Genomic DNA, 10124 nt, shown 5'->3' on the forward strand with positions numbered 1-10124 from the left:
TGAGATAAATCTCTCCATCTTCCATGACTCGGAGGTGGAAGCTTTTGCCTTCCCTTTCCTCTTTCTAGAGGTTTCTCCGGCCTTGGATGCCATAAATGGTTATGGAAAAACGAAAAGCAACGCTTTTACCACACCAAACTTAAAAGGTTTGCTCGTCCTCGAGCAAAAGAAGAAAGAATAGAGGAGAAGAAGAAGAAAATGGAAGAGATGGAGGAGGTTGTGTGGTTCGGCCAAAAGGGGGAAGAAGTAGTGTTTAGGGTGTGTGAAAATGAAGGAGTGAAGATGGGTTTATATAGGGGTGAAGGGAGGGGTAGGGTTCGGCCATTATGGGTGGGTTTGGGAGGGAAAGTGGTTTGAATTTGAATGGTGGGGTAGGTGGGGTTTTATGAAGGATGGATGTGAGTGGTGAAGAGAAAGATGGGATTTGATAGATGAAGAGTTTTTGGGGAAGAGGTATTGAGGTGATTGGTGAATGGGTGAAGAAGAAGAGAGAGTGGTGGGGTTAGTGGGGATCCTGTGGGGTCCACAGATCCTGTGGTGTCAAGGAAAAGTCATCCCTGCACCAAATGGCATGCAAAAACGCGTTTTGAGCCAATTCTGGCGTTAAACGCCGGGCTGGTGCCCATTTCTGGCGTTTAACGCCAGGTTCTTGCCCTTTCCTGGCGTTTAACGCCAATCTGGTGCCCCTTTCTGGCGTTAAACGCCCAGAATGGTGCCAGACTGGGCGTTAAACGCCCATCTGCTAGCCTTACTGGCGTTTAAACGCCAGTAGGTTCTTCCTCCAGGGTGTGCTGTTTTTCTTCCTGTTTTTCATTCTGTTTTTGCTTTTTCAATTGATTTTGTGACTTCTCATGATCATCAACCTACAGAAAACATAAAATAACAAAGGAAAATAGATAAAATATGACATTGGGTTGCCTCCCAACAAGCGCTTCTTTAATGTCAGTAGCTTGACAGAGGGCTCTCATGGAGCCTCACAAATGCTCAGAGCAATGTTAGAACCTCCCAACACCAAACTTAGAGTTTGAATGTGGGGGTTCAACACCAAACTTAGAGTTTGGTTGTGGCCTTCCAACACCAAACTTAGAGTTTGACTGTGGGGGCTCTGTTTGACTCTGATTTGAGAGAAGCTCTTCATGCTTCCTCTCCATGGTGACAGAGGGATATCCTTGAGCCTTAAACACAAAGGATTCTTCATTCACTTGAATGATCAGTTCACCTCCATCAACATCAATCACAGCCTTTGCTGTGGCTAGGAAGGGTCTGCCAAGGATGATAGATTCATCCATGCACTTCCCAGTCTCTAGGACTATGAAATCAGCAGGGATGTAATGGTCTTCAATCTTCACCAAAACATCCTCTACAAGTCCATAAGCTTGTTTTCTTGAATTGTCTGCCATCTCTAGTGAGATTCTTGCAGCTTGCACCTCAAAGATCCCTAGCTTCTCCATTACAGAGAGAGGCATGAGGTTTACACTTGACCCTAAGTCACACAGAGCCTTCTTGAAGCTCATGGTGCCTATGGTACAAGGTATGGAGAACTTCCCAGGGTCCTGCCTCTTTTGAGGTAATTTCTGCCTAGACAAGTCATCCAATTCTTTGGTGAGCAAAAGGGGTTCATCCTCCCAAGTCTCATTTCCAAATAACTTGTCATTTAGCTTCATGATTGCTCCAAGGTATTTAGCAACTTGCTCTTCAGTGACATACTCATCCTCTTCAGAGGAGGAATACTCATCAGAGCTCATGAAAGGCAGAAGCAAGTCCAATGGAATCTCTATGGTCTCATTTTAAGCCACAGATTCCCATGGTTCCTCATTGGGGAACTCAGTGGAGGCCAGTGGACGTCCATTGAGGTCTTCCTCAGTGGCGTTCACTGTCTCTCCTTCCTCTCCAAATTCGGCCATGTTGATGGCCTTGCACTCTCCTTTTGGATTTTCTTCTGTATTGCTTGGGAGAGTACTAGGAGGGAGTTCAGTAACTTTCTTGCTCAGCTGTCCCACTTGTGCCTCCAAATTCCTAATGGAGGACCTTGTTTCAGTCATGAAACTTTGAGTGGTTTTGATTAGATCAGAGACCATGGTTGCTAAGTCAGAGTGGTTCTGCTTAGAATTCTCTGTCTGTTGCTGAGAAGATGATGGAAAAGGCTTGCCATTGCTAAACCTGTTTCTTCCACCATTATTGTTGTTGAAACCTTGTTGAGGTCTCTGTTGATCCTTCCATGAGAGATTTGGATGATTTCTCCATGAAGAATTATTAGGTGTTTCCATAGGGTTCTCCCATGTAATTCACCTCTTCCATTGAAGGGTTCTCAAGATCATAAGCTTCTTCTTCAGATGAAGCATCCTTAATACTGCTTGGTGCATTTTGCATTCCAGACAGACTTTGAGAAATCAAATTGACTTGTTGAGTCAATATCTTGTTCTGAGCCAGAATGGCATTCAGAGTATCAATCTCAAGAACTCCTTTCTTCTGATTTGTCCCATTGTTCACAGGATTCCTTTCAGAAGTGTACATGAATTGGTTATTTGCAACCATTTCAATTAGTTCTTGAGCTTCTGTAGGCATCTTCTTTAGATGAAGAGATCCTCCAGCAGAGCTATCCAAAGACATCTTGGATAGTTCAGAGAGACCATCATAGAAAATACCTATGATGCTCCATTCAGAAAGCATGTCAGAAGGACATTTTCTGATCAATTGTTTGTATCTTTCCCAAGCTTCATAGAGGGATTCTCCATCCTTCTGTCTGAAGGTTTGGACTTCCACTCTAAGCTTACTCAATTTTTGAGGTGGAAAGAACTTTGCCAAGAAGGCATTGACTAGCTTTTTCCATGAGTCCAGGCTTTCTTTAGGTTGTGAGTCCAACCATGTCCTAGCTCTGTCTCTTACAGTAAAAGGGAATAGCATAAGTCTGTAGACCTCAGGTTCAACCCCATTAGTCTTGACAGTGTCACAGATTTGCAAGAATTCAGCTAAGAACTGATGAGGATCTTCCAATGGAAGTCCATGGAACTTGCAATTCTGTTGCATTAGAGAAACTAATTGAGGCTTAAGCTCAAAGTTGTTTGCTCCAATGGCAGGGATAGAGATGCTTCTCCCATAGAAGTCGGGAGTAGGTGCAGTAAAGTCACCCAGCACCTTCCTTGCATTGTTGTTGTTTTCGGCTGCCATGGGTTCTTCTTCTTTGAAGATTTCTGTTAGGTCCTCTACAGAGAGTTGTGCCTTAGCTTCTCTTAGCTTTCGCTTCAAGGTCCTCTCAGGTTCAGGGTAAGCTTCAACAAGAATGCCTTTGTCTTTGTTCCTGCTCATATGAAAGAGAAGAGAACAAGAAAATGTGGAATCCTCTATGTCACAGTATAGAGATTCCTTGAGGTGTCAGAGAAGAAATAAAATTAGAAGGAAGAGGTAGAAGAATTCGAACTTAATCAGATAGAGTTCGAATTGTGCATTGAGAAGGAGAGGTACTCCATAAATAGAAGGATGTGAGAAGAGAGGAAGAAATTTTCGAAAATTAAGTGAAAGATTTTGAAAACATTTTGAAAAATTGATTGATAATTTTCGAAAACTAAAAGTGGGAAAGAAATCAAGTGATTTTTGAAAAAGATTTTGAAAAAGATATGATTGAAGACTATTTTTGAAAAAGATGTGATTTAAAAGTTATGATTTGAAAAACAATTTAAAAAGATTTGATTTTAAAAATTAATGACTTGCCTAACAAGAAAAGATATGATTCAAACATTAAACCTCTCTCAACAGAAAAGGCAACATACTTGAAATGTTGAATCAAATCATTAATTGATAGCAAGTATTTTTGAAAAAGGAAAGAAATTGATTTTGAAAAAGATTTGATTGAAAAGATATGATTTGAAAAAGATTTGATTTTGAAAAACTTTGAAAACTTGAAAAAAAATCTGAATTAAAAACAGAATCTTCCCTCTTGTGCCATCCTGGCGTTAAACGCCCAGAATGGTGCACATTCTGGCGTTTAACGCCCAATGCACTACCTTTTTGGGCGTTAAACGCCCAGCCAGGCACCCTGGCTGGCGTTTAAACGCCGGTCTGTCCTTCTTCACTAGGCGTTTTGAACGCCCAGCTTTTTTTGTGTAATTCCTCTGCTGCATGTTCTGAATCTTCAGTTCCCTGTACTATTGACTTGAAAATAGAACCAAGATCAAATAAACAATGCATGCAAGACACCAAACTTAAAATTAGACACTAGACTCAAACAAGAAACATAAAATATTTTTGGTTTTTATGATTTTGAAAATTTTTTGGATTTTTCGAAAATTATGTGGAAATAGAAAATAAAGGTTTCAGAATTCTTACTTTGGATTCCAGGAATCATTGCAATGCTAGTCTAAGACTCCGGTCCAGGAATTAGACATGGCTTCACAGCCAGCCAAGCTTTCAAAGAAAGCTTCGGTCCAAAACACTAGACATGGCCAATGGCCAGCCAAGCCTTAGCAGATCATTGCTCCAATAGCAAGATTGATAGAGATCAACAAGCTCTTGTGATGATCAGTTGAAACCTCGGTCCAATAAGATTAGACATGGCTTCTCAGCCAGCCAGATTTCAACAGATCATCACGAAACTCTAGAATTCATTTTTAAAGAAATTCTGAAAAAAAAATTACCTAATCTAAGCAACAAGATGAACCGTCAGTTGTCCATACACGAAACAATCCCCGGCAACGGCGCCAAAAACTTGGTGTGCGAAATTGTGATCACTACTTTTCACAACTCAAATAATCCCTAGTAATGGCCCCAAAAACTTGGTGCTCAATACCATGGCATAAACACAACTTTGCACAACTAACCAGCAAGTGCACTGGGTCGTCCAAGTAATAAACCTTACGCGAGTAAGGGTCGATCCCACGGAGATTGTTGGTATGAAGCAAGCTTTGGTCACCTTGTAAATCTTAGTCAGGCAGACTCAAATGGGTATGGGTGATATATGAATGAAACATAAAGATAAAGTTAGAGATACTTATGCATATCATTGGTGAGAGCTTCAGATAAGCGTATGAAGATGCTTTGTCCCTTCCGTCTCTCTGCTTTCCTACTGTCTTCATCCAATCCTTCTTACTCCTTTCCATGGCAAGCTTATGCAAGGGTTTCACCGTTGTCAGTGGCTACCTCCCATCCTCTCAATGGAAATGTTCAACGCACCCTGTCACGGCACGGCTATCCATCTGTCGGTTCTCAATCAGGCCGGAATAGAATCCAGTGATTCTTTTGCGTCTGTCACTAACGCCCTGCCCTCAGGAGTTTGAAGCACGTCACAGTCATTCAATCATTGAATCCTACTCAGAATACCACAGACAAGGTTAGACCTTCTGGATTCTCTTGAATGCCGCCATCAGTTCTTGCCTATACCACGAAGACTCTGATCTCACGGAATGGCTGGCTCGTTTGTCAGGCGAGCGCTCGGTTGTCAGGCGATCAACCATGCATCGTGTATCAGGAATCCAAGAGATATTCACTCAATCTAAGGTAGAACGGAGGTGGTTGTCAGTCACACGTTCATAGGTGAGAATGATGATGAGTGTCACGGATCATCACATTCATCAAGTTGAAGAACAAGTAATATCTTGGAACAAGAACAAGCTGAATTGAATAGAAGAACAATAGTAATTGCATTAATACTCGAGGTACAGCAGAGCTCCACACCTTAATCTATGGTGTGTAGAAACTCCACCGTTGAAAATACATAAGAACAAGGTCTAGGCATGGCCGTGAGGCCAGCCCCCAGTGATCAAAAGATTCAAAGATCTCCAGATGAAAATACAATAGTAAAATGTCCTATTTATAGGGAACTAGTAGCTTAAGGTTTACAAAGATGAGCAAATGACATAAAAATCCACTTCCGGGCCCACTTGGTGTGTGCTTGGGCTGAGCATTGAAGCATTTTCGTGTAGAGACTCTTCTTGGAGTTAAACGCCAGCTTTTGTGCCAGTTTGGGCGTTTAACTCCCACTTTGGTGCCAGTTCCGGCGTTTAACGCTGGGAAATCTGAAGGTGACTTTGAACGCCGGTTTGGGCCATCAAATCTTGGGCAATGTATGGACTATCATATATTGTTGGAAAGCCCAGGATGTCTACGTTTCAACGCCGTTGAGAGCGCGCCAATTGGGCTTCTGTAGCTCCAGAAAATCTACTTCGAGTGCAGGGAGGTCAGAATCCAACAGCATCTGCAGTCCTTTTCAGTCTTTGAATCAGATTTTTGCTCAGGTCCCTCAATTTCAGCCAGAAAATACCTGAAATCACAAAAAATACACAAACTCATAGTAAAGTCCAGAAAAGTGAATTTTAACTAAAAACTAATAAAAATATACTAAAAACTAACTAAATCCTACTAGAAACATACTAAAAATAATGCCAAAAAGCGTACAAATTACCCGCTCATCAGAGACCCTAATCTCCCTAAAAATCGGTGGACTGGTGTCTTGAGAAGTCTCAACGAAGTCGTGGATTAACCGTGTGAGAGATAAATAAAAATAGCTGTTGGCTCGTGCTTTCCTGCCAAGTATTCACACGAATCCAAGTAGACGCGGGTGTTTGTCAAGTACGTTCGTCTTAATGTGATGAACAGAGCTAATTTGTCAGATCATCCTATTCAACATGATAAAGATCGGATATACATCTTAGAGATAAATCAAATACTGATCGAAGAAGAAACAATAATACTTTTATTGATTCATAGGACTCAGTAGGGCTCCTCCCCTAAACCTAGGAGGTTTAGAAACTCATACTGAAGTAAAAATGTGTATAATATGCGAATGTGTTCGATAAGCTTTAAATTACATAAATTAAATCCCTTAAATACTAAACAGATGACTAGTAAGGGTAAAACAATCTATTTAGTGCTAAAATCAACTTCTGGAGCCCACTTGGTGAGTGTTTGGGCTGAGCCTTGATGAGATCCACGTGCTATGAGGCTCCTTGGGTGTGGAACACCAGCTAGGGGGTCCTCTCTAGGCGTTTGTACATTGGTCTCTGCTCATTGGGCGTTGGACGCTTGGAAGAGGGTAGGTAGTTGGTGTTGGATGCCAATTTTGGTCCTTCTAATCCGAAGCAAAGTATGGACTATTGTATATTGATGGAAAGCTCTGGATATCCACTTTCTATATCCGTTGAGAGCACTCCATTTAGACTTATGTAGCTCTAGAAAAGCTCTTCCGAATGCAGGCAGGTCAGATCCGGATAGCTTTTACAATGCTTTCTCTGTCTCTGAATCAGGCTTCTGCTCCAGCTCCTCAATTTTAGCCAGAAAATACATGAAATTGTCTAAAAACACAAAAACTCATAGTAAAATCCAAAAATGTGAATTTAACACTAAAACCTATAAAAACTTAATAAAAACTAAATAAAAACTACTAAAAATTATATGAAAATAATGCCAAAAAACATATAAAATACCTGCTCATTACAACACCAAACTTAAACTGTGGCTTGTCCCCAAGCAACTAAAAACACAATAGGATAAAAAGAAAATTAAGATACAATAAGTTTCTAAGTTTCAAATAAAGCTTAGTTAAAATCAGATGAGCGGGACTTAATAGCGTTTTGCTTCTAAATAGTATTGGCATCTCACTATCCATTGAAACTCAGAGATGTTGATATCCTTAGGAACTTAGAATCCAGATGATATTATTGACTCTCCTAGTTAAGTTCTTTTTTATTCTTGAACATAACTTTTTGAGTCTTGGTCGTGACCCTAAGCACTCTATTTTCCAGTATTACTACCGGATACATTCATGCCATAAACACTTTAACTGGGTGAACTGATGGGTTGGAATTGGATTCCAACACAAAACTCACTGGCAAGTGTACCGGGTCACATCAAGTAGTAATTACTCACAAGAGTGAGGTCGATCCCACAGGGATTGATAGATTGAGCAATTTTAGTCAGGTGATGAATTTAGTTAAGCAAACAGTTGATTATTTGAGTGAATTGTGATTAACAGAAGCTAAATAGCATGAAAATGAATGGGAGAGGGAAAATTGATAGTAAATTAAAGAGCAGAGAAAATAAAAGAGCTGAATCTTAAAGTGCAAGTAATGTAAATGACTGAAACTTAGATTACAAGAAATGTAAATGGCTGAAACTTAAAGTGCAAGAAATGTAAACTATTGAATCTAAATTGCTGTGAAACTTAAATTGCTGAAAGATTAAAGGGAGTTTGGGGAGTTGGGGTTCAAAATTAAGCAAGAAAATTTAAAGAGCAATCAAACAGAGAACTAGACTATGAAATGGGATGCAACAGATCTTAATCAGAAAAGAAAAATTGCTTGAAGAAGCAAAACAGAAATGAAACTCAGCTTAATTGCAAAATCTAAAAAAACAAGTAAAGATCTCAAGGGATCAATGAGACTAGAAAATAGGTCTAGATCTCAATTCCTTCCTTGATCCAACAGAGAGCAATTTGTAGTAGAAAAGAAGATGAAAGCAGTAAAGAAAATTCAAATTCAATTGTCAATTCACTAAGATTATGCAGAAGAAGAACAAAGAGATTTCAGATCAAGATTTGAAATAGAATTCCTTCAATCTCGATCCAAATTTAAACACAGAAAAGTAAAGGTTGCAGAGGAAAGTAAAATGAAAGATAGAGAGCCAGACTCCGATCCAATCTCAGGTACAGAGCTCTCAATGAAACTCAAAATGAAAAATTAGGCTCCCAATCCGCCGAAGCCCCCTACAAATTAAACTAACTCCTATTTATACACTTTCTATTTTTGATCTTCAAGCCTTAAATTGGGATTTTGGCCTTGATGGAATTGGGTTGAGTATCGTTCCAATTGGTTGTCGTTTTGTTGAGAAGAGATCTGTGCAAAATTTGAATACTGATGCTTCAAGTTTGTGTCAACGTTTGAGGGTCAACGTTGACTCAAACGCCACTTTGAATCAGATCAGCAAAAACCAGAAAGGCTTGCTGTCATTGGCGTTTGATTCAACGTTGGAAGGCCAATGTCAGAGAATCCATGCGTACGCGTGCTTTACGCGTCCGCGCCTTCTGATCAAAATTGCTTATCCACGCGTACGCATGGGTCACGCGTTCGCGTGGATGCAAGATTTTCATTTTATAGCTTCAGGAGACGTTGGCCTCAGCGTTGGACCCCAAACGTTCCCTCCAACGTTGGCGTTTTCACGCGTACGCATGCTTCACGCTTTCGCGTGCATTAATGTTTTTTCCCATCCACGCGTGCTTTGCGCTTTCGCGTGCATTGATGCATATTTTTCAAATCTCAATTCTGGGCCGAGCATCGCGGACGCTGGAGGCTATGTTTGAGTTAACGTTGGACCTCCAACGTTCTATTTTTGACGCGCATGTGTGATCCACGCATACGCGTGGATGGTCATTTTGCCATTCCACGCGTGCGCGTGACGCACGCTTTCGCGCGGATAACAAATTTTGCTTTTTCACGCGTACGCGTCGTGGACGCGTACGCATCACTTAAAAATCATTTGGCTTCAAAATTGAAACTTTTCATCACCACGTTGGGGGTAACGTTGGATGTCCAACGCTACCTCAAACGTGAGCATCAGCATTGTTTACAAAGGAGTGCTCTGTTTCTTTTCCAAGTTTGAGTCAACATTGGTGGTCCAACTTGGCCACCAACGTTGCTTCTTCTCCAATTTTGTATACTCGGTCTTGAACCTTCTTCCATGCTTTCCTTCACCTATCGTCAACCAATACATGCATCAAAGCCTTGCTAAAGTCATGAGAATTCTTATCATTCTTAATACACAAGTAATTATATCATAATTCTCATGAAATTACATCATATTCATCATAATTGGATGAATCTAGGTATGCATTAATTTCTACCCAAATGGCTTACTTATGACTCAAGAAAGTGCACAAAACGTAATGAAACAAGTGAAAAATACTTGAAAAGCTAGCATAAGATGACTTGTCATCACAACACCAAACTTAAACATTGCTTGTCCCCATGCAAGCACTAAACATAAGAGAGAATGAAATGAAACAGAGAAGTATTGATGAGCGGATAATTTATACGCTTTTTGGCATTGTTTTTAGGTAGTTTTTAGTATGATTTAGTTAGTTTTTAGTATATAATTATTAGTTTTTATGCAAAAATCACATTTCTGGACTTTACTATGAG

The 10124-nt window shown here is 40.3% G+C and overlaps 1 non-coding gene across 1 annotated transcript; it reads left to right on the plus strand.

The window, feature by feature from the left end:
- Positions 1–2664: 2664 nt before the first annotated feature.
- Positions 2665–2772, plus strand: LOC130953907 (small nucleolar RNA R71). Its single transcript, XR_009076067.1, has one exon. It is a non-coding gene; the product is annotated as a small nucleolar RNA R71 (small nucleolar RNA).
- Positions 2773–10124: the final 7352 nt, after the last annotated feature.

The sequence above is a fragment of the Arachis stenosperma genome, chromosome 9, assembly GCF_014773155.1.
Source record: "Arachis stenosperma cultivar V10309 chromosome 9, arast.V10309.gnm1.PFL2, whole genome shotgun sequence".
Lineage (NCBI taxonomy): Eukaryota > Viridiplantae > Streptophyta > Magnoliopsida > Fabales > Fabaceae > Arachis > Arachis stenosperma.